The sequence below is a fragment of the Sinohyriopsis cumingii genome, chromosome 8 (assembly GCF_028554795.1).
Source record: "Sinohyriopsis cumingii isolate HCF-2022 chromosome 8, ASM2855479v2, whole genome shotgun sequence".
Classification (NCBI taxonomy): domain Eukaryota; kingdom Metazoa; phylum Mollusca; class Bivalvia; order Unionida; family Unionidae; genus Sinohyriopsis; species Sinohyriopsis cumingii.
In genome coordinates, this window is record NC_142968.1 from 14957662 (window position 1) to 14980783 (window position 23122).

General features: G+C 36.1%; 1 protein-coding gene across 7 annotated transcripts in view; it reads left to right on the forward strand.

Moving 5' to 3' along the window:
• Window positions 1-1540: 1540 nt before the first annotated feature.
• The window catches only part of LOC149793023 (monocarboxylate transporter 9-like), a 110703-nt gene continuing 89121 nt past the window's right edge, over window positions 1541-23122 (forward strand). For 4 of the 7 annotated variants that reach the window (XR_016422694.1, XM_089966901.1, XM_089966897.1 and 1 more), the window contains exons 1-2: window positions 1551-1644; window positions 18784-18858. The gene's annotated coding sequence lies outside the window, so the exon portion shown is untranslated. Of the gene's footprint in view, window positions 1721-18783; window positions 18859-18881; window positions 19021-23122 lie in introns of those variants that run through there. The other 3 variants (XM_089966898.1, XM_089966899.1, XM_089966900.1) reach the window with 3 other exon arrangements.

Genomic DNA, 23122 nt, shown 5'->3' on the forward strand with positions numbered 1-23122 from the left:
ACCTTGACAGCAACCAATCATTTTAGAATAAAATAGAACTTTATTTACTAATTTTGAATCCAGGTCAGAATTTAGATCAACACCTGGTGTTTATAAACTAACAATCAAGGTCAAACAATCTTCCGAAAAAGTATCATCTCTAGTGAAAAAATTTACTTTATAATAGAATACAAAATTTAAAACTGACAAACAATTAAATTAAAAATAAACATGATTAAATCAGATATATGTTACATTACCGTGTCTTGAGTATATTTTACACTTGTTATTGCTTTTCCCATCACACCTATTCGTGTTAGCATGCTCTCTCTATCTCTCTCTCTCTCTCTCGTAGTATGAGGCAATATGTTTGTAACATTATACAATTACCTGGACATATCTACCCGTCTGTCTGTCTGTCTCTCTGTTATGTGCTGTGATGCAATATGCTAGTAATATTATACAACTGCCTGGAAATAATGATTGCTAGTCAGGGACACGGGCCCGTGGTCTCGAGAAGAGGTCAAAATAGAAAAGCGGGGAGGTATAAAATTCAAATTACCAAATTTGTCGCTTTTTTTTCTTCAACGTCCTCATCTTTCAAGTCTCGCCCTGTGAAATCATATATAATCACACCTGCAAGCGAAAACTTGACTAACATTGCCACTATATGACCAGCCAGAGGGGCTTTAAAAATTAACACAGTAACTTGTATCAACATGAAGGTACACTTTACAAGACAGTGTTTTTATCATTCCCCCCCCCCACTAGTTCACTCTTAATATCCAGGAAACGATCAATGAAACATAAAGAAAGAAAGAACACAAATTATTCGCACCTTTATATAATAAATCTGGGTTCTTAGGCGCTCCCGTGTCACATGGGCAAGTATCACAGGACTGTGATGGGTATTATTATACAAGCATTAAGAATAATGAGTATACCGTTCATAAATCGATCATATGAACTCTATACCTAGATGTCAGGTCAGCGTGCATAACGGCAACCACGACAAACCCAGTGCCTTCAGAAGTACACGTACATCCACCTAGCTTTGTCGGTTATGCTCTCACAGTTGATATATTCATCATACGGTCAGTACCAGATTTGCCGGGAACGGAATGCATGGCCAATCAAGTGTCGGACCAGTTATCATTGTATCTCTTGTCCGTTGCTCAGTTACATACGCAATTCTTTCCACGTCTAAGGTACCGTTCATACTTTATTTGATTGGTGCAACTTAATAATGTTACTTGCTGCAACGTCAGTGAGTGATGTCATGGCTATGGACGTTCTCTATATTTGCCTGTTTACACGCAATCATCATCCTTGTCGCTCGACTCCTCCGACAATCTGACTTTTCGGACATACAGGACTTTCGTTTTATACAGTAGATGATTTGCATCGTACACAGTTTTAATTTAAATATATTGTAACTCAGAAGAAATGTTAGTACGCACAAATAAAAGGGACGTATGATAATTGAATATTGGCGATACGATTCCAATGATTCAGATCGCGCCAATTATGACGATACGGGTCCTCCGTAACAATCTCAACTGACTAAGACTGGTTGTGGTGTAGCGGTCTACTGAACATCAAATGCGAACCACAAAGAAAACGTTCAATCATAGATAGCGCATGTGGTTGTGGGCATATGTACTGGTGAGTGTAAAATACAAGTGTATTTAGCGTGAAGCAGTATGTTCACGAGATACAGGGGATGGTGCCGTTTATTCAGGTAGGTAACCATCACTCTTGTGTTTCGCAAACTGTTCCTCAATTGACGCCGTAAACAACGCCACTGCCTGCACATCCGGTTTGATCCATACGTCTGGGTTGTATTATTTGAACAACACAGGTATGATATTTATTGTCGAGGCAGTTGAAGTAAACATACATTACCCAAGGACATACCACGGTAGCCGACCCGAGTTGATTCGATGGTGGGATTCAAACTCACTATGTTTCCAAGGTAGCCGGCTGATACTATGATGGAATTCGAACCCGTACCCTTTAGGTCGCGAGTTCAGCCTGCTAACTACGGCGTCACTGCAGTGCCAGTCTTCATAAGCCACATCATACGACATAATATGAGGCTCATCCGGCCTATTTTACACCCCCGAACCCTTATGGGGCCTATTCTACACCACGAATCACACATAGGGCATATTCAACACCTCCGAATCCTTATGGGGCGTATTCTACACCACTGATCCCATAAAGGATCTATTCTACAATCCGATCCCTTATGGGGTCTATTCTACACCCTCGGTCCGTTATGGGAAGTCGTTTGATACTGGGGTTTGAGCAACAAAGTTGCAGATCTCATCATATGGTGGCAGTGGGGTTAACGGAAAACGACAGCTTTAAATGTGGAGGGATTGGAATATTACTCTAGAATAGTAACTTCTCAAGCAAGATATTTAGGAGAGGGTAGGTATGTTTGGGAATTCAGGATTTTTGTTACATTTAAAATGATATCTTTTTTAAGCTTCAGTGATGGCCACTAATAAATAAATAGATAAATAAATAAATAAATAAATAAATAAAAAATGAAATGCATAAATAAATTTCCAAACATTCAGATATATAAACACCCAAGGTTTCGTACTTTGCATATGGTTTGATCTGTGTGTGTGTGTGTGTGTGTGTGTGTGCGCGCGCGCGCGCGCGTACGTGTGATTTGGATTTTGTATTATAGCCTTAACAATTTTTCAGTCATATTGCTACGATGTCTGCAATGTGGCAGTTTATAGCGATGTCTAGCACTGGGACATCATGTCGCAGACATGTAGCATGATGTCCCCACCTAATCACATTATCCTGACACCGTGCTGACCAGTCCTAACACTTAGCCTTTTAATACTGAGCGCCTAGCGAAGCAACTGTTAGTATCATTTTACAAGTCTTGGGTATGACTCGGCAGGGGTTCGAACCTCTCGCATCCAAGGCGGACACTCTAACCACTGGGCCACCGGAGTGGTGGGTTTGATTTGTAAAGAAAGAAAAAAATAACTACTTGAATTATCTCGATCGTTATCTTGGTTTTTTTAAAAGAGAAGATATTGCATATCGTTGCTATTATTAAATTAATTTGTTTTAAAAAATTCCCGCTATTTTGTTTTTGATTGATAAGTGTGAGTTGGGTCACGTATTAACAAAAGGAAAAAAGCTGAGGTTCTCTTGGTCATTTTAGCCTCACAAACTTCAAAGATAAATAATAAAAAAAGAAAAAGAGTCGATAACTATTTTCTTCACTTTTTATATAGTTTGTCTTTTCAGTAATTGCACATTCAGAAGATGGTATTGGCTACTGCGAAGAAAAAAAAATCGTTTTCCCTATTTTAGTAACTGCTAAATATCGTGTACTTTGGAATAGTTCAGGCTGACTTTTCGAGTACATGGGAGCAGCCATTTTGATCAGCTGTTTGCTAAGATCATTTATAATTTCCACCAGGACAGTGTACTGAAATTTCACCCACATTACATGAAAGTAAGATAGAAATATGTTAAGATTCTCTTCAATGTGTGTGTCACAAATTCACACAACTTTACATACACCAGTCACTCTCTCATAAATACATAATATGTGTAGAGCGCAACCATTAAGACCAGCTATTTATTAATAGTGAACGATTTAATTTTCGTTGCGTAGATAAAACTTTAAGCCGCTTGCATCTAAACAGTTCTTTTGAATTTTGAATAATTCTTACGTATTTCTTCCTGTATCCATTATTAGCAAAGTCCCTCAGAAATAGCCCCCCCCCCTCCCCCGGAAAGTGAGTTATTTAAAAAATGCACATTGCGTTACTTTCATCATGGAAAAAGTCGTATGCTAAAAACAGGAACATAAAGCTTGAATAAATTATTCTTGGGATGTCACATAAATTTTACACTTTGGATAGGGATGGAAATGATCAGGTTCACAGAGGTCAAAGGTCAAAGGATAAAATGTTTGCTAATTCTCATAACACCAGTATATAGCAGAAAAGGAATCTGCTTTGTCATAATTTTATCCTTCCTTTTATTACAAATGAGTGAAAGGAAGATTTTTGCAATATTTTTATTTCGCTGAATCGAATAGATTTTTTTCTTTCTTTTCTTCTGTGTTCTAAGGTTTAAAATATCCCCCAAAACAACTTAATTTCACACACAAGGCATATTGTACAATCAAGAACAAAATAGCCATAATTAGCTTATTTTCTTGCCAAATAGCTAGTATATTTAGTGAGGAAAACCGGGGAAATTCTTTTTCTTTAAGAATCGAACCCTATGCAAAATACGAAACGGTAGAGCGCCACCATATAAGGAATACAGACATAAATATGGTGTTTACAGAAGAGGATGAGCAACGTTTTGATTTATTTCTTATAGCTAGCTTACACCTAGTTTGCAGTTGTGATCACTAAGCAGCAAAATATAGAGATTCAACACGGGGGGGGGGGAATTTGAGTTTTAAATATCCACAATACACACTATTATTCATTTATTATTATTCCGATTATCACAGTCACTCGTTCATTCTAGACGCTTGTAAGAATGATATATATGAAAAGGCAAAAGTTGTAGTGATCAACGATGACAAATATGTTTCAATCAGCAAGGATTTCATAATTGATTGGCCTATGAAAGAAGAGAAAGAAATACAGTTGAAAGGACATTTATGTTTGTAGACGGCGTAGATTCGTCGGAGCGTCAAGAGAAAAGCTGACGTAAAATTACAGGTATGAAAACTTTACAAACACTGAATAGATTGCAAATAAGCAGTTCAAAACTATTTGAAGACGACATTGACACATATCCATGAGTTTCTTTGAAAGCCATTTTGATCAGCTGTGTTACGGTGCTGAATGAAATGAGTGCAATGAAATCTTTAAATAGCCGGATACATTCATGACTGTCATGTTACGAAAAATACCTAAATGTTTGTCTGTGTAGAAAATTACAAACTTGGCTTTGCTCATTATTACAGTTCTCATAAATTAGAATGTGGCCAAGGTTTCAATATATCAGTTGTATACTTTGAAGTTTTAACTGATCACGTCAAGTTCATGACGGAGAGAATACGAGGTGGAAGTAGCATGACACCACACATGTATGCCAAAGCAAATTAGCAATACTACTTTTGTAAAGATGGTAGATGTTGGTAAGTATGAAAGATATAGGTCTGGCACTTTCTTTATGCACCTATATACTAACGCCATTGTTGTTGGGCCTGAGTCAACACATGCCACTAAAACCTTTTCAACCTCAAACAGTCGGTCACCAAACCCATCCATAAATATGGTCACATTATAGACTGGATTCTTAATGACATTATGATAATATTTTACAGTCGTCATTAGAGTCCCACGAACTTGCATCAAATCACCTCTGCGTCATATGCCATCTCAACGTATCAGTCCATATTCCTCCATGTCTGTATACTACGAAGAGAAATCTCCGTATGATAAATAGAACCCGAATAATGCATGACATCCAAGCAAACCTAACAATTTCGCTACCTCCTGCAACCATACAACGTGACAAGTGCTTGCGTTTATTGCTTGAAAAACATGTCCCAGCAACCAAGTGCAGAGTGGCTATTCCAAAGTGTTTGCCATGCTAAAGTAGCGTAAGGGACCATCTTCGCACTGCTAAAAGAGAACACTGTAAATCGTTGAGAGGATTTGGCTTTCCAGAATCCTCACAATTTATTTGCAGATCTACGACGAAGCTGCTAAGGAGAATGTTACATGGTTAATGCAGCAAAAATAAGTCTTCTCCAGTACTAAGATCACTTAAAGTTCCAACTGCAAAGAGCTTGTTAAGGTTACGAACAAACTAATGTCAATGAATAAATAGACACGACTTGCAACAACCTTCTCACGGTCGACCTTCCAGACCTGTTTGGCAAATTTCTTCCGTTACAAAGTTCAGTCTATTACAGATATGCTTGACAACACAGTTTCAATTGACTTATCTCATCATTTAGTTGTGATACAGAATATACATTGCAACCTTGAACAACATTTTGACCTGTCTCTCTAGATTTGGTACATACAGTTGTGATGAACAGCGCCCCAAACTGCCTTCACTAACCGATGTTGCCAATACTTATTCTTATCCGAGTAATCCCCATCATATTTCAAAACTGTCATTGTAAAGCATCTGTTGCAGAAACCGACACTTGCTCTTAATGATATAAAGAACTACCGAATTGTTTCTAGCCCTTCATTCATTTTAAAAGTCTTAGAAAACGTTGTTCTTTCCCAACTTTTATCTCATCTGAATTCAAATAGTCTTTTTAACAATGTACAGGCTGCATATCGCTCTCTCCACAGTACTGGAACTGCCACTCTGAGAGTAGTTAACGACCTTCTCTCTGCTTTAGATAATGGAAAGATTACAGTCCACACCTCCTTGAAATGTTTGCGGCATTTGACACAATCGACCATTATATATTATTTCGCCGTTTCCAGCATGTATTTGGTGTCACTCTCGACATTACTCTCTCATTACACCAGAAGGTCATGAACATATGCAAAGCTGCATATCTGTGGCTGAGACGCACCAGACCGGTTCGCAGTTTTCTTTCAGTTGAGGTCACTAAAATACTTGTATTGTTCCTTAGTACTTTAAACACTGGACTATTGTAATTCACTTCTTTCTGGTTCGTCTCAGTATCTAGTACAGATACTTCAAAAGTTTAAAAAACGGCTGCTCGGATCATCCTTAGAGTACCAATAACTGAGGACACCCACCCCGCCTTTAAACTTCACTGGTTACTTGTTCAATCCAGAATCAAACACAAAATCTGTTCACTATGCTACATTTCGTTGACTGGCCCAGTACGATATATCTATTTGACCTCACCCATGTGTATACCCCATCTAGAAACTTATGCTCCTCTTCCGACACTTTTTATTGTTCCCACTGTTAAAACGAACTCTATGGACAACGTTCTTTCGCGTACCAGGCCCAGCTACGATAGATCTTAGACACAAAGACACTGTGATTTCATTAAAGAGTGTTGTAAGAACTCACGTTTCTCGACGACTAAAAGCCCAGACTCAAGGGCTTAATACTGTTTACTTCCTTAATTATTGTCAGCATGTTTTTGTTTTGTAATTTCATTGTTTTTGATTTTGTAATCTTGTCGTTGTATATGTTTTAATGTGTTATCTAGTATCGTAAAGCGCTTAGAGCTTTTAGAGATTAGGCTCTGTACTGAGTCCACATTATTATTATTATTATTATTATTGCATTCTTAGCGAAGGCTACGTGCTCTTTCAGTGAAACGACACAATTCATGCATAGAGCATACTTTATTTTAGCTGTTGCTATCAACATTTACGTGAGCATTGGAAAAAAATTAAAATACATTTTGTGAAAATCTACATTTCCTCTTCATTTTGTAGGTGAACACCATGTTGAACATTAGCTAATTGAATGTCTCTAGAAGATGTTATCATGGGTACCTGTAGGATCATGCTAGCTAATTGATTGTCTCTAGAAGATGTTATCATGAGTACCTGTCAGATCAAACTAGCTAATTGATTGTCTCTAGAAGATGTTATCATGAGTACCTGTCAGATCAAACTAGCTAATTGATTGTCTCTAGAAGATGCTGTCATTAGTAGTTGTCAGATCATGCTAGCTAATTGATTGTCTCTAGAAGATATTATCATGGCTACATGTCAGACCATGCTAGCTAATTAATTGTCTCTAGAAGATGTTATCATGGGTACCCTGTCAGATCATGCTTGCTAATTGATTGTCTCTAGAAGATGTTATCATCAATACCGTTCAGATCATGCTAGCTTTTTGATTGTCTCTAGAAGATGTTATCATGAGTACCTGTCAGATCAAACTAGCTAATTGATTGTCTCTAGAAGATGCTGTCATTAGTAGTTGTCAGATCATGCTAGCTAATTGATTGTCTCTAGAAGATATTATCATGGGTACATGTCAGACCATGCTAGCTAATTAATTGTCTCTAGAAGATGTTATCATGGGTACCCTGTCAGATCATGCTAGCTAATTGATTGTCTCTAGAAGATGTTATCATCAATACCGTTCAGATCATGCTAGCTTTTTGATTGTCTCTAGAAGATGTTATCATGAGTACCTGTCAGATCAAACTAGCTAATTGATTGTCTCTAGAAGATGTTGTCATGAGTACCTGTCAGATCAAACTAGCTAATTGATTGTCTCTAGAAGATGCTGTCATTAGTAGTTGTCAGATCATGCTAGCTAATTGATTGTCTCTAGAAGATGTTGACATGAGTACCTGTCAGATCAAACTAGCTAATTGATTGTCTCTAGAAGATGTTATCATGAGTACCTGTCAGCTCATGCTAGCTAGTTGATTGTCTCTAGAATATGTTATCATGTGTACCCTGTCAGATCATGCTAACTAATTCATTGTCTCGAGAAGATTTTATCATGAGTAGCTGCCAGATCATGCTAGCTAACTGATTGTCTCTAGAAGATGTTATCATGAGTACCTGTCAGATCAAGCTAGCTCATTGACTGTCTCTAGAAGATGTTATCATACGTACCTGTCAGATCAAGCTAACTAATTGATTGTCTCTTGAATATAATATTACGAGTACCTGTCAGATCATCCTAGCTAATTGATTGTCTCTAGAATATGTTATCATGAGTACCTGTCAGTTCATGCTAGCTAATTGATTGTCTCTAGAAGATGTTGCTATGAGTACCTGTCAGATCAAACTAGCTAATTGATTGTCTCAAGAAGATGTTATCATGGGTACCTATCAGATCATGGTAGCAAATCGATTGCCTCTAGATGATGTTATCATGAGTACCTGTCAGATCAAGCTAGCTAATTGATTGTCTCTAGAAGATGTTGTTATTAGTATCTGTTAGATCAAGCTAGCTAATTGATTGTCTCTAGAAGATGTTATCATGGGTACCTATCAGATAATGCTGTCAAATCGATTGTCTCTAGAAATGTTGTCACGCGTACCTATGAGATCATGCTAGCTCATTGATTGTCTCTAGATGTTATGAGTACCTGTCAAATCAATCTAGCTACTTGGTTGTCTCTAGATGTTATCATGAGTACCTCTCAGATCAAGCAAGCCAATTGATTGTTTCTAGAAGATGTTGTCATGTGTACCCTGTCAGATCATGCTAGCTAATTGATTGTTTCTAGAAGATGTTATCACGTGTACCCTGTCAGATCATGCTAGCTAATTGATTGTCTCTAGAAGATGTTATCATGGGTACCTGTCAGAATAACCTAGCTAATTTCTTGTCTCTAGAAGATGTTATCATGAGTAGCTGTCAGATCATGTTAGCTAATTGATTGTCTCTATGATATGTTACCATGAGTACTTGTCAGATCAAGCTAGTTAATTGATTGTCTCTAGAGGATGTTATCATGAGTACCTGTCTGATAATGCTAGCTAATTGATTGTTTCTAGAAGATGCTATCATGGGTACCTGACAGTTTATGCTAGCTCATTGATTGTCTCTAGAAGATGTTATCACGAGTACCTGTCAATTCAGTCTAGCTAATTTTTTGTCTCTAGAAGATGTTATCATGAGTAGGTGTCAGATCATGCTAGGTAATTGGTTGTCTCCAGAAGATGTTATCATGAATACCTGTCAGATCATGCTAGGTAATTGGTTGTCTCCAGAAGATGTTATCATGAATACCTGTCAGATCAAGCTAGTTAATTGATTGTCTCTAGAAGATGTTATCACGAGTACTTGTCAATTCAATCTAGCTAATTGATTGTCTCTAGAAGATGTAATCATGAGTACCTCTTAGATCAAGCAATGAGTACCTCTTAGATCAAGCAGGCTAATTGATTGGCTCTAGATGTTATCATGAGTAGCTGTCAGATCATGCTAGCTAATTGATTGTCGCTAGAAGATGTTATCATGAGTAGCTGTCAGATAATGCTAGCTAATTGATTGTCGCTAGAAGATGTTATCATGAGTAGCTGTCAGATCATGCTAGCTAATTGGTTTTCACTCTGTGTTATCATGGGTACCTGTCGGATCATGCTAGCTAATTTATGGTCAATAGAAGATGTTATCATGAGTAGCTATCAGATCATGCCAGCTGATTGGTTTTCACTAGAAGATGTTATCATGAGTACCTGTTTGATCATGCAAGATAATTGATTGTCTCTTAAAGATGTCACCATGAGTACCTGTCAGACCATATAGTTAATTGATTGTCTCTAGAAGATCTTTTCATGAGTACCTGTAAGATCAAGTTAACTTATTGATGTTCTCTAGAAGATGTTATCACATTTACCTGTCGGATCATGCAAGCTAATTGTCTCTAGAACGTGCTATCATAAGTACCTGTCAGATCATGCTAGGTAATTGATTGTGTCTAGAAGATGCTGTGAATATATACGTGAACATTAGAAAGAAATTGCATTTTGTGAAAATCTACATTTTGTACGTGAAATTAGCTAATTGATTGTCACTAAAGGATGTTATCATGGGTACCTGTCAGATGAAGCTAAATGCAACAAGCGTCAGTGCAGAAATAATTATCACTTGTGCTACTGCGTTCGTTGTATAATCAGTGATATTTTGTCTTTCAAAATTTTAAAAACTTTCTAGATCACTTTCACCAGTTTTTTCACATTATAAAAACACATTTGAAGTTCATTCTGGGATTATTAGCTATGAGATTTATTTAAGATGTATTCAAAAACGCGTAGATAATTCTCATTGTTTGGTAATGTATTCACACAAATTAATTCCATTTTTATATTTGTCATTTACCGATTTAGGAACCGATTAGGAAGGAATTGTATCCAATACCATTTTATATTGGTCATTTATCGATTAGCAACTGATTATGAAGGAATTTTATCCTATTCCATCAAATGTTTCCATCTCATATTGTTGGCTTCAACCTTTTATAGCTTAATGGGCTTTTTCAACTATGTTAAAACTGAAATTTCGTGAAGGAGCACAAGGCTGCAGTGGACAATGGTCTTCTACTATCCGAGAGTCAAGGGCTATTCTAAATGTTTTACCATACACTTCAAACTGTTTGGCTTCAGTTCCGGTAATCCTGCCCCTGATCATAACTTTGTGAATTTATAATTTGTATTACCTTGCTCAATTACCTTTTCCTTACAGAATCGGGTCTCTTCAAAATAAATCTTTGTATATCACAAAGATGTTACAGACATTGAAATTGAAAAGGTCATCATTTACGTAGAATATGTTAGTGTCTCTCACAATGATTATAACGTGTTGATCACTGAAATAGCTGCATCTCCTTGTTACGTTTATATCAGACGACACAAAATCTGTCTGGTACAATCAAGGTAGTTGAGTAGGTCGTAGTTTTGGTATTGATATCTGCACCGTTTGTTTAAGTCGGTTTGGTGGATTAAGGTATTTTACTTTGTGTGCTATCTTTTTTGTACCTGTACGGAGTGAAGTGTTTGCCGTAAACAAAAACGCGAAGCACCAAACTTGGACTTGTTACAAACCTTACAAACAGTAGACGTATTAAAACTTGGCACATATAGTAAGACTATTTATACCTATTTTAGCTGTCCATGAGAAGGTTGGTATAGATCATTAATTCTTGTAATGGTTTTGCAAGCTATGTATTATTTCTGGATAATTAGATGCAACTGCACTATGCAAAGTAGTGTCCCTTCGGCACAGTGAGTAGATTTATATCGACCTAAATATTGAGTGGCATGATTTATAATTTCTTTTAGATCCACCTGAAGTAAATCAACTTGAACAGATCCTTGTTTCTTACAAATGTCATACTGTTATATTTTGCTCCTCCAATTGTCAATGTTGGTGAAACCATTTCGTTATTTAATGAAAAGGTGGACAAGGTCCATCAATTCTATTTAGAGTATGCATGTTTTAATATTGTTGATATCTTGTATTTTGCACCCTAGGTAAATATTGGACATGTTTTGCATTTTGAATCTATTATGTAAACACAGTTCTCTGCTAGATAGTATGAACGGAATTCTTTTGTGCTATAAAAACTAGATGGTTTTAACATCCATTGATAAGCAACACATTACTTTGTGTTAAACAAATAAAGAAAAATAAAAGAATCGTACAGGATCAATATAAAAGTGGGGAAAAATTGTATACATGTATAATTTTCAGGTTTTATCAACATTACTATTGTTACTTTTCGGCTCTTATAAATTGCAACAAGAAAAGAGTGAAAACAAATAGCTTTGTCAGATTTAATGAATAATTAATTTCCCTAGAAAAACAATGTAAAAATGAGAAAAAAAACTTAGTTTTACGAATCAAATCCAAAAATAATCCAAGAATAATCCAAGAATTGAATAATAGAAGTTCTAGCAATAAAATGTCCTGATGAAACTGAGTTCGAATCCCGATGAAATTCAAAATGGAAGGCGATGACTTACGCTGTGATTTGTGTCGTGCTGCTATGTCAACAGTTCTTTGTTGAATCACAGAAAATAATATTCCTGTGTTTGAAATTTGGAAATTTCTATAACTGTCTTTGTCCAAGAATTAATTTAGAGCACAAGTATTTCCAGGGAAAAATCATCTCTTAGAATCCAAATAATTTGAAGAAAAATGAAAAATTCATCTCAGACTGGTCACAAAAAAAAACACTTTGGCTTCTCAAGTGTTAAGGCAAGAATAAATTTATTTCTCAATACATCAATATTAAATCTGGCTACTGTGCTAAGCAGATGCCCGGATGTGGGTCAATCTTCCGGTAAAACCAGAGTTTGAAACAGTTGCGACATGTTATTTTTCAGGTAATCTACGCATGGCCTCGATTTCACTTTATGAATCTATTCTAAGAAAGAATAAAAAAATAACAAAGTTTGTTTACTTCAACTCATGAATCAAGGTCGTGAAATAGGTCAGCATTAGATACAAAGTTCCTATTATTAGTATTTACGAAAAATTGAACTGAATTTCTGGAAAATAAATTTCTGGAAAATGTCAAATCCAGTAAATAAAATCACATTACAATAGCATGTAATGGAATAAACTTTTTAAAAAACTAACAAACAAACAATTAATTTAAATCAAATATAAATTAAATCAAATATACATAACACTATGTCTAATCAGTGTATCCTGTATTCAGCAAAACGTGATGCGGGGTCATGGACTATACTTAGCAGTTGAAACTATATCCTTAAACTCATACATATATTATAACCATCTGGGTACTCAAAAAGTGTGCAGGATGCGATAATAGTAAAGCAATGAAACAGACAGTAGTTTAATTTTCCCTTCAAAATATATGTGCTTTATATCAATTAACTTTTCTAACTGATCCATTGTGACAAGAAATGCAGTAAATTTTATGCCAATTTCCGTCTTGAATTATGGTTGGAATATCTTTATGCTCTTTTGTATTTGGTTTTAGTTTTACCAAAAAAAAAAAATCGTATCTAAAAAATAATAATGCAATAATTGGTTATGTTCTCATCAATATATTTTGGTAGATCTGATAGTTTGTTACCATTTTGTTTAACAGCTGCTAATATATTGCCTGTATTTTCTTCATATTTTTAGTTAGTATCATTCAAAGTATTTTCTGTTTGTTCATTTAGAAGTCTTTGTAAGATCCGACTAGAAACTGCATCATTTCATTTCATTTACTGTTATTGCTGAGGTCTAGATCGTTCTAAATTGTTTGTCCCAGTTTATCATCTTTGTATTGTATTTTGATATCAATGTTAAAAGGAAAGCACACGTCACAGGAACCTTTTAAAGATATATATTCCATTAATTTGGCGTGAATAACATCTTACAGGTGTCCCCAGAAAATCTATAGCGTTTCCATAGTAATCATATATGCTGATATTAAATTTAATAATTAAACATATCTGTAATTGCTTGTAATAACCATTAACGTTATATACAGCAGTGTGATTGTGAACATTTTTATATTGATTCATCCAATAATGAAAACAAAATTGCATAAGAGTGATTTTTTATGTTATTGATCGGATCAATGAAGAGGAAAAGTTAAAGAATTTCTGGGATTGGTTACTAATGGGTTGTAGTCTGCAAGCGTGCCAATGTACAGTCGTGAAAACCTTATAAAGAAACAGCTTTACATTTTGAGCAGATAAACAAGATGCCCTGAAAAACTAGACGATCATCGATAAAAAATATGTTTTGTTTGAACGCAGAGGACAGAAGAAAGTGCAGCTTCGTAAAGATATGCGATGAGGCAAAACAAAAAATCCTATATGACTTTTTGAGATATTAGGTGATTTATTGTTTCACCTATTGACTTGTATCTTAGAAAGTTAAACTTCAATAAACCTGAAGCTGTTATCAGTTTGTATTTATGCAATGATTATGTTTTTCCATTTTCCACTTGTAATCTCTCTTATCCTGAACAAAATATAAAATGTGTACATAGTTGTAACGCTTGAGGCATGAAAGTCACACAAAAAACGGCAGAAAACAAAAGAAAATACGAATATGTCTTGGATGAAATAAAAAGAGTAGAACAATAATAAAATGCATCATTCAAGAGGACTACCTTCATCACGGTGTAGATTTTAAGTCCGCTTCATCTCCTGTATCTAGTCTTTTTCATATCATCAACTTTATTGCATGAGTTGCAAGTCATTTGGTGTCATTGCGATACTTGTCACAATGTATGCACTGTTGCCTATGTTGCCATCAACAACAAAACACGAAGTACGCATGTATGCACTTGTTATTATGTATTCCTCTTCTTCTTCTTCTTCTTCTTCTTCTATTGGCCTTTTGAAATCCATATGTTTCTTATCAAACAGAAGACAGATAGATGCAAATCTAGGCCAAACGATAACAATCTAATTCCATTCCAGTCATGTAATCATCTTTCAGTTAATTCAATAACTAAGTTTTCAGTCAAACGGAATTTGCTAATTAACCACATTATAAATTTCAAAATATGAATCACATTTAATGTTTAATAGTTATAGCATTTACAACGATTTCTTCTGTTACGTTCATCGTCCATTTTGTGCAACTCATTTTTAGTTAAATTTACCATTTATCACTTTGATTATTCCATTTACAATATCTATGTTTAATTCCTGTTCATATACTTCGTTTTCTGTAGAAATTTGTTTTTTGTTATTTTGTTTTCAGTCAATCCTAATTATTTCTCAAGTGCTTTGTCCATTTAACGACAAAATCATGCTTTGCACGTGTGACCCTGTATCTAGAGGACACCTCGCATTGCACATCTGACAACGAAATACGTGACAGGCATCTATTCTCCAAGCATCAAAGTCTTCACTATCCATAAAGCGGAAACGAATTGTGTTTACCTTTGGTACACTTCTCAGAACAGTAAATGGTAGAAGGTGATACTGATTTTGATAACCAATAATTCAGTCGAAGATCCTCTGTAAGAAGATAATGATATATTTCAAAACAAGCGATCAAATGCAAACCGATCTTTCAAACTATATCTGTTTAGAATATTTCTTTTGTGACGATTTATCTAAACAAAATCTTATATTATATCCCTATTTATTTTACTTTTCCTGTGCTGAAGATCTTAGGGAATATATCGCTGTCAAAATATATTTCTATCCATTATTTTCATTTGCATATGCTTGAATGTGAACAATATCTTCCATCTACTGGTCATCAACGTGATTGCTTTATGTATATCTATATTGCATGCTTAATTTTAATCCATGATATTAGGTTGTTGTTTTAGATAATGCTCATTTGCAAAACAAGGTACAGAGAGCTGATTTTGCTCCTTGGTTCTGGGTCTTAATTTAAGATAATATTCGTAAACATGTTGACGTAGCCTTCTGACATTAGTTCTGGAAGCGAACTTATGACCCATGTCCTGGTCATCTTGTTCTTTCTTGGGTGTTTATATAAAATTCTGATAAACAAAATCATGAACTCCTTTTTTACTATCAGTAGACTGGAATCGCTTTTAGTTGTGTTCAGTTATGATTTGAGAGAAATTATTTATTCAAGTCATTCATTAGACTTACAAAGTGCTCATTAACTTTTGGATTAAAACAATGCTTTGGATTATAGAAGGCTCATTCAAAGACACTGTGGACTATATCCTTATGATACATGAAGACTATTGGTACACTAGCACATCTGAGATTCTTGGAATTCTTCAGAACAATTTTTACGTTTGGACTTGTCATATAACATTTAGGATTGTTTGAATTTTAAGTCACAATGCTGTTAGTTCCTCTTACGTTTTTCACTTTGTATCTTTTAGAATTCAATTATTTGTTAATTCTACCTGTTATTTATTTTATGCTTCTATCATGCTTCTATCTGTTATTTATTTTAAGACCATATAGCCGCAACAACAGACATAATCTCTTTTGTTGAGAAATCTTTGCTTCGCTTGTCTATGTAATATGCAGGTAGACTGCTCCGTTAACCATTGTTTCAAACCGCTGTACTTTCATTTGTTATGTACCGCTTAATTTGGGGCCCCGAGTGGCCGAGTGGTCTAAAGCGCTCTTCGTTACGGATCACTGCCATCTCACCTCTGTCTGCGGCGGTTCGAGTCAAAGATTCAGCCAATGTGGGCATGTGAGAAAGCTTGCCAGTAGCTTCTCGTGGGTCGGTGGTTCTTTCCGGGGTTTTCCGGGTTCTTCCTCCACCATTAATACTGGCCGCCATGTATAGCCTATCGTGCTGAAAAATGGCGTTAAACCCCACAACAACAACAACAACCGCTTAATTTGCTCTCACAATTGACCTATATCTGTGTATGCAATCGGCTTTCAGGATCATAGCAAAGATGTCGTAAATACAAATCAGTTCTGCGCATTTTATCAAGATTTTACTTTATTCTTTATAAATTGTCTCTAGGTTTTGTCAACAGATTAACAGTACGACCCTCCAAAACAGGCATATTATATTCGGCAGTTTTGACAGTTTCTTCAGTTCTTTCAAACGTGTGTGTATGTGTGTGTGATTTGTATTTTTAATGTAGCGTTAACAATTTTTCAGTCATATCGCTACGATGCCTCCAGTGTAACAGTTTATAGTGATGTCTAGCACTGGGGCATCATGCCACAGACATGTACCATGATGTCCCACACAGTTACATTATTCTGACACCAGGCCGACCAGTCCTAACACTGACCTCTTAATGCTGAGCACCAAGCGAGGCAGCTGTTAGTACCATTTTTAATGTCTTTGGTATGACTCATCCGGGTTCGAACCCGCGACCTCCCACATTCGAGGCGGACATTCTAACCACTAGGCCACCCGAGCGGTTTCTTTCAAACGTACAAATAATTTTAGATTTTTGTCAGATTTTGCCATTTCCTGCTTAACTCTAATACAGTTACTTCGTAGACAGACTCACCTTATTCCATTTTAAATGGAACTTTCTCTTCCATAAATTATCTCTTTTGTGTACAATAATTGTAAATTACCGATGTAAGGTTTACGAGAAGTTCAAATTATACTGTAAATACAAATTTGTTTAGGGGCTACGTACTCACATCAAATACTGAATACTTTCCTTCTTCATAATGTACTATTTGGAACATCTTGGTCTCCCGGCTGAGAATGCTTATTTTGATGTTATCATAGTTGAAAGGAGTAAGTAAAGCTCCATCTTTTTCTTTATTTGTTGTGTGTGTCCGTGTGTGTGTGTGTGTGTGTGTGTGCCTGTGCGTCTAATTGGTGCAATACTTTTAGACTAGTAGGGATACTGGCACGTCTGGCAGAACCTTTCAGGTGTATTTATTAAATTACGCGTGGGCGACGATAGTCCGAGTTTCCTCTGACCCTTGCCACCCCACTTTTGATATTTGGATATTTATGTTGGGGTTTAGGGTCAGAGCGCATTCCCTATCTAAAAGTTGGAATTCGCCGACACCATTTGTTGTCGGCATCGGGTAGCCGCTTTCTAGCCGACCCAGCACACTTGAACGAACTTTCATCGAGATAAACATGCACGAAATCGATAGGAATATGATTTATTTTCTCAAAAATCGTGAGCATAGCATTCGTCATGTCTTTGATCCGCTGACAGACGAGACGAAAGTACGTCATTGCGGAAATTTTACCTGGAGATCTCTCTCTCTCTCTCTCTCACACACACACACACACACACACACACACACATCTATTTATATATGAGAAATATATCTACCACACAAATTTGATCTATCAACTGATTTTGTATATCCATCTATCCAACTAAAAGTCACACAGGAAGTCAGTGGATTTGATTAGTCAAAAAGTATTTCTTTTTCCAGCTTTTGTCTCTTTGTCTTTCTATCCATATTTCAGTCTATCAAAAATGTAATCTCTGTCTGTCTGTTTCTCTCTCTCTCTCTCTCTCTCTCTCTCAATCTCTCTCTCTCTCTCTCAGGAAATCTAGCTACCGGATCTCTAATAAACTTGGTCACAGGTACACCACAAAGTATGTGCAGTTTATGCACGTATATTAAAGCAATACAAAGAGTTTATACGCGTAGATTAAGGCGACACTCCATAAATTGTTCATTGACACGTTTTTATTTTAATTCTCATTAATCGTACCCACAATCACTGATTCCTATAATAAGGTCCACACACACACACGCATACACACGGTGATCTACTGATATAATCATGGACCAGTTAAAGGTAATGGCTAATGAAATAAACTTATAGGTATCTAAATCATATTTTACATGTCCTGGAAAATTTAGTGCTAAAAGTCCTACCGTTAAAAAAAGAAGCTAAACTCGTATAGCTTCACGAAAAATAATAATCAAATGCTTGGTTACATCACCTTCATGATCAGTCTTCCATTATTTTGATTATTTGCAGGGCGGCGGACAGAATCTGTGGGCCCTAGGAAAAATTCTCCAGAAGGCCACTATAAAATCACAAATTGTGACGGCGGTGAGTCCTTTTATCATCGTAAGCCTGCGATTTTGTCCTACTTCTCTCACCCTGTCCGCGGCCCCTATAATCGTCACGTCAGTAGTTAGGACATGAGTGGTATCTTGGTACATCTGAACTCGTTCTGACTATATGGGTTCATCTAATCCTTTAAATCAAAAGGTATGCATTGATAACTTTAGAAAGATATTTCCAAAGTTTATTTCGGCTGTTGCCATGCCTTATCTATGTCTGCGTTAGACCTAGTCCGATAAATCAACCCCACAAATCTTTGTTGATACTGATGGACGATTTATGGGTCTGAACTTACCTATTCATTTAAATGTGTAATTTTGCTGCATGCAAATGATTCCGAAACAAACCCACGTACACTTCAGACACATACCGGTAATTGGTAACAGCCATATCAAGCACGAAATTCAAAATGGCCACAGGACAGATGGTTGTGCTGTTCCAGGTGGATTTACAACTCAGCAAACATATGATTTGCTCACGAAAGATAATCTACATGTCAGCAAAAGAATCCTTCAGCCGACGGTGGCTGCACAGCCACGATAAATACCGGTAACTGTATAACATGTACACCGATGTGTGCAGCCAAATATGGATGCAGATAATTGCAGCTTTTAATGAATAGGCGATATCAGCCCCTCACCCGAAAATCAATATCATCACGGACGAAGGGTAGATTTATCGGCCTACGTTAGACCAACAAGTAGGTCTTCGCTTTTTTCTTTTCTGACAGCGGAGACCAGTGTTGTCGGGCCGTATTCCATACTGAAGTTTTACGCTGTTTTACGCCCCTCCCCATCAGTTCTGACTTATAGGACGCTCGCTAGTAATTAATTAATCTATTTCGACTGACCTTGATATGCGGATAGTAACTAAAAACCCTCTTCTTTTGACCCATGAAGTTAAATCCTTCAGAACACTCACTTTTTAGTAATAATTCCTGTCAGAACAGAACACCTATGTATACATCGGTTATTGACCTCATATTTAAATTGCTGACGCATGCGTGGAAAGCAGCATCACCCCAAGGCAAGAAGAACGTCTGGAAACCTGTTGAGGAGTATAATACTTGGAACTGACTAATGCTTGGGACGGAACTGCGTTTAGGTCTGGCCGTCACAGTAATATTTTAGAGAGAGAGAGAGAGAGAGAGAGAGAGAGAGACCCTCGTGTCGGAAATTCAAGATCGAGAGAACGTTAAATACATCTAAAAAAAATGATATAACAAAATGCACAAAACTTAGTCACTTCATATATTGTGTATGTATGTATGTTTGCATGTAGGTAGGTAGGTAGGTAGGTAGACAGGCAGGCAGGTAGGTAGGTAGGTAGGTAGTGTTATTATTTAGCACATCTTTATGGCTCATTACAATTTTGATTTTAAAATAAAAATTATCGTTCTCTCGATCTCGAATTTCCGACACGTCCGTCTCTGTCTCTCTCTGTCTCTAAAAATTCTGCCGTGACGGCCAGACCTAACTGCAGTTCGTTTCGAAACATTAGTCAGTTCCTAGTGATATACTCTTCACTAGGTTTCCAGACGTTGTTCTTGCCTTCGGGTGATGCTGCTTTCCACGCATGCGTCAGCAATTTTGTTATGTATATTAATATATATTTATTTCAATTTAATTGTTTGTTTGTCAGTTTTAATTGTTTTTATTTTTTACTGCATGCTATTGTGTAAATTCATTCACTGCAGATGATACTTTTTCCTGAAAATAGTTTGACCTTGACTGTTCGTTTTAGTAAACTTAAGGTGTTGACCTAGATCCTGAACCTGATTCAAAATTAGCAGCAACCACGTAAAAAGTTCTATTTTTATTTTAAAAATGATTGGTTGTTGTCGAGGTTATAATGGGACTACTGATTTAAGATGTAAACACTATTTTTTTTTATTTGTTTTCTTAGAGTAAAATGATTGGGTCTTATCAAGGACATACAGAGGCTACGTGATCTTTTAAAATATGTAAACATGACCACGTGACCCTTATCCGGGGCGTAAAATTCAACTTTTAAACCGTCGTATTAGAGAAGTAAACACAGTTGGGCTTTTTCCTTTACACTGGAAGGTCTTGTGTCGCTTGGGGTTATTTCAGATTATTTGGATTCGAAAGGATTAATTCTTTTTTCCTGGAAAATACGTGTGCTTATATGTAATTCCTGAACAGAGACAGTTCTTATAAAAATTTATTTGAATTTCCAAAACCGGAGTGATACTTGTTGTTTCTACAAGTTCATATTTTTTTCTTCATTTTTACAGAATTTCTCCAGGGAAATAAAATATATTTTTCAAAGCTTGTTGTTTTCACGCTTTCTTGTGTTACTGTTTATTCGAGCCTAAACACGTAACATAAGAATTGGGTAGCTCGTCCTAAGGATAATTTAGAATTTTGGCTAGAATATTTCAGGAGACTTATTTTGAAATTTGAATTCCCCTAGTTTTTGAAATTTTTAGTGAAATCGGCAAGCTTTTTCTAAAATGTCATCAGAAGTGGAAATCTTTCTTTAATCATACCCAGGAACAATTAGATCTTTTCAAAAAAGATGATTTGATTAACTTGCCAGAAATTAGATCTTTCTGGGACAAAGGTTTCCTTAACGAAACAGGAAATAAGAAATATTTTGGTTCAGTACTTGGTAGAAAAGAATGTTCTGGATAAAAGCGCTTTGGTTTCGATCTGTAAATCTGTATCAGACTCTGACAAAAAGTGAAGGAATTAGAATTAAAATACAAGATGGAATTGGAATTAAGGAATCTGGAACTTCAGAAAGAAGAAAGAGAGAGAGAGAGAGAGAGAGAGAAATGCAAATGCAGTTATAAGAAAGAAAAAAAGGCATTTACAAGCGGAAGAAAGATAGAAAGAAAAACAGATGCAAATGCAGTTAATAGAAAAACAAATAGATATGGAAGAAAGAGAGGGAATATCAATGTAAAATCAAAGATCTGGAACTGGCAAGTGAAAAGCACATTCATACTTCAGATCCAAATTTAAGTTTTGACCTTGCAAAGAATATCAGATTAGTGCCCCGTTCAGAGAAAAAGAAGTAGACAAATATTTTACTCGTTTTGAAAAAGTTGCTGAAAATTTGAAGTGGGCAAGGGAGCATTGGGCTCGGTTATTACAATGTATACTCACTTGTAAGGCTATTGATATTTACAATTCACCGTCAGTTCACCAAAGTGGTAACTATGATGTGGTTAAAGAATGCATCCTAAGGGGTTATGAGTTAGTCCCTGAAGGTTATCGGCAAAAATTCAGAAACTATAGAAAAGAAGCTGGACAAACTCGTGTCGAATTTGCTAGAGAAAAAGAGCAGTTATTTGATAGATGGCGATTAGCCAAGAAAGTTGAACGCGATTATGAAAGTCTTAAAAAACTTGTATTACTTGAAGATTTCAAAACCTGTGTCCATAGTGACATTAAGTCTCATCTTTACGAGAATCATAATGAAACCTTTGAAAATGATGCACGTGCTGCGTATTCTTTAACTCATAAAAGTTCCTTTTGTAAATAAGACTTCTACTCAACAGTCTTCTGGCAGAAAAGTATTAGTACAAGCCCTTCTAAAACTCAAAATGGCACAAATCAAACTTCAGATAAGCTTGATTCAAGATCCTTGTCTCTTCCTACGTGTACCTAACGCAATAAAAAAAGGACACCTTATTTCTGAGTGCTACAAATTGAAAAGTAGGCATCAGACTCAAGACAGACCTATTCCAAACACTCTTATTTCTAAGAGGTCAAGGTGACGGTCATGAATTGAAAGCAATACATTTGTTGGGTCTAATAAACCCCAGTCTGATTTTATTATGGAGAATTATGAATCATTCATATCAAAGGGTTCTATATCACTCTTGGGTGATTCGGCCAATACTATCTCTATTACAATTTTAAGGGACACAGAGTCTTTTATTGTCAGGTACGTTGCCTTTTTCTGAGAAGTCTTCTTCTAATTAGAGTGTTCTTACTCAGGGAGTAGAGTGGGGCTTTGCTAATGTTCCTCTCCATGTAAATTTGTCATCAGACTTAGTCTCAGGACCCGTGACAGTCTGAACAGTCTCTGTTTTACCCGTTGACAGCATTCATTTATTACTAGGCAACGACCTAGCTGGAGAAAATTTTGTGGTTAATCCTCTTGTAATGATAAGCCTTGCTTGGATCAGAAAGTTGATCCAATTGAAAACGAATTCCCTGATTTATTCCCAGCTTATGCAGTTACCAGAGCTATGGAAAAGAAAGCTCTTGAGAAT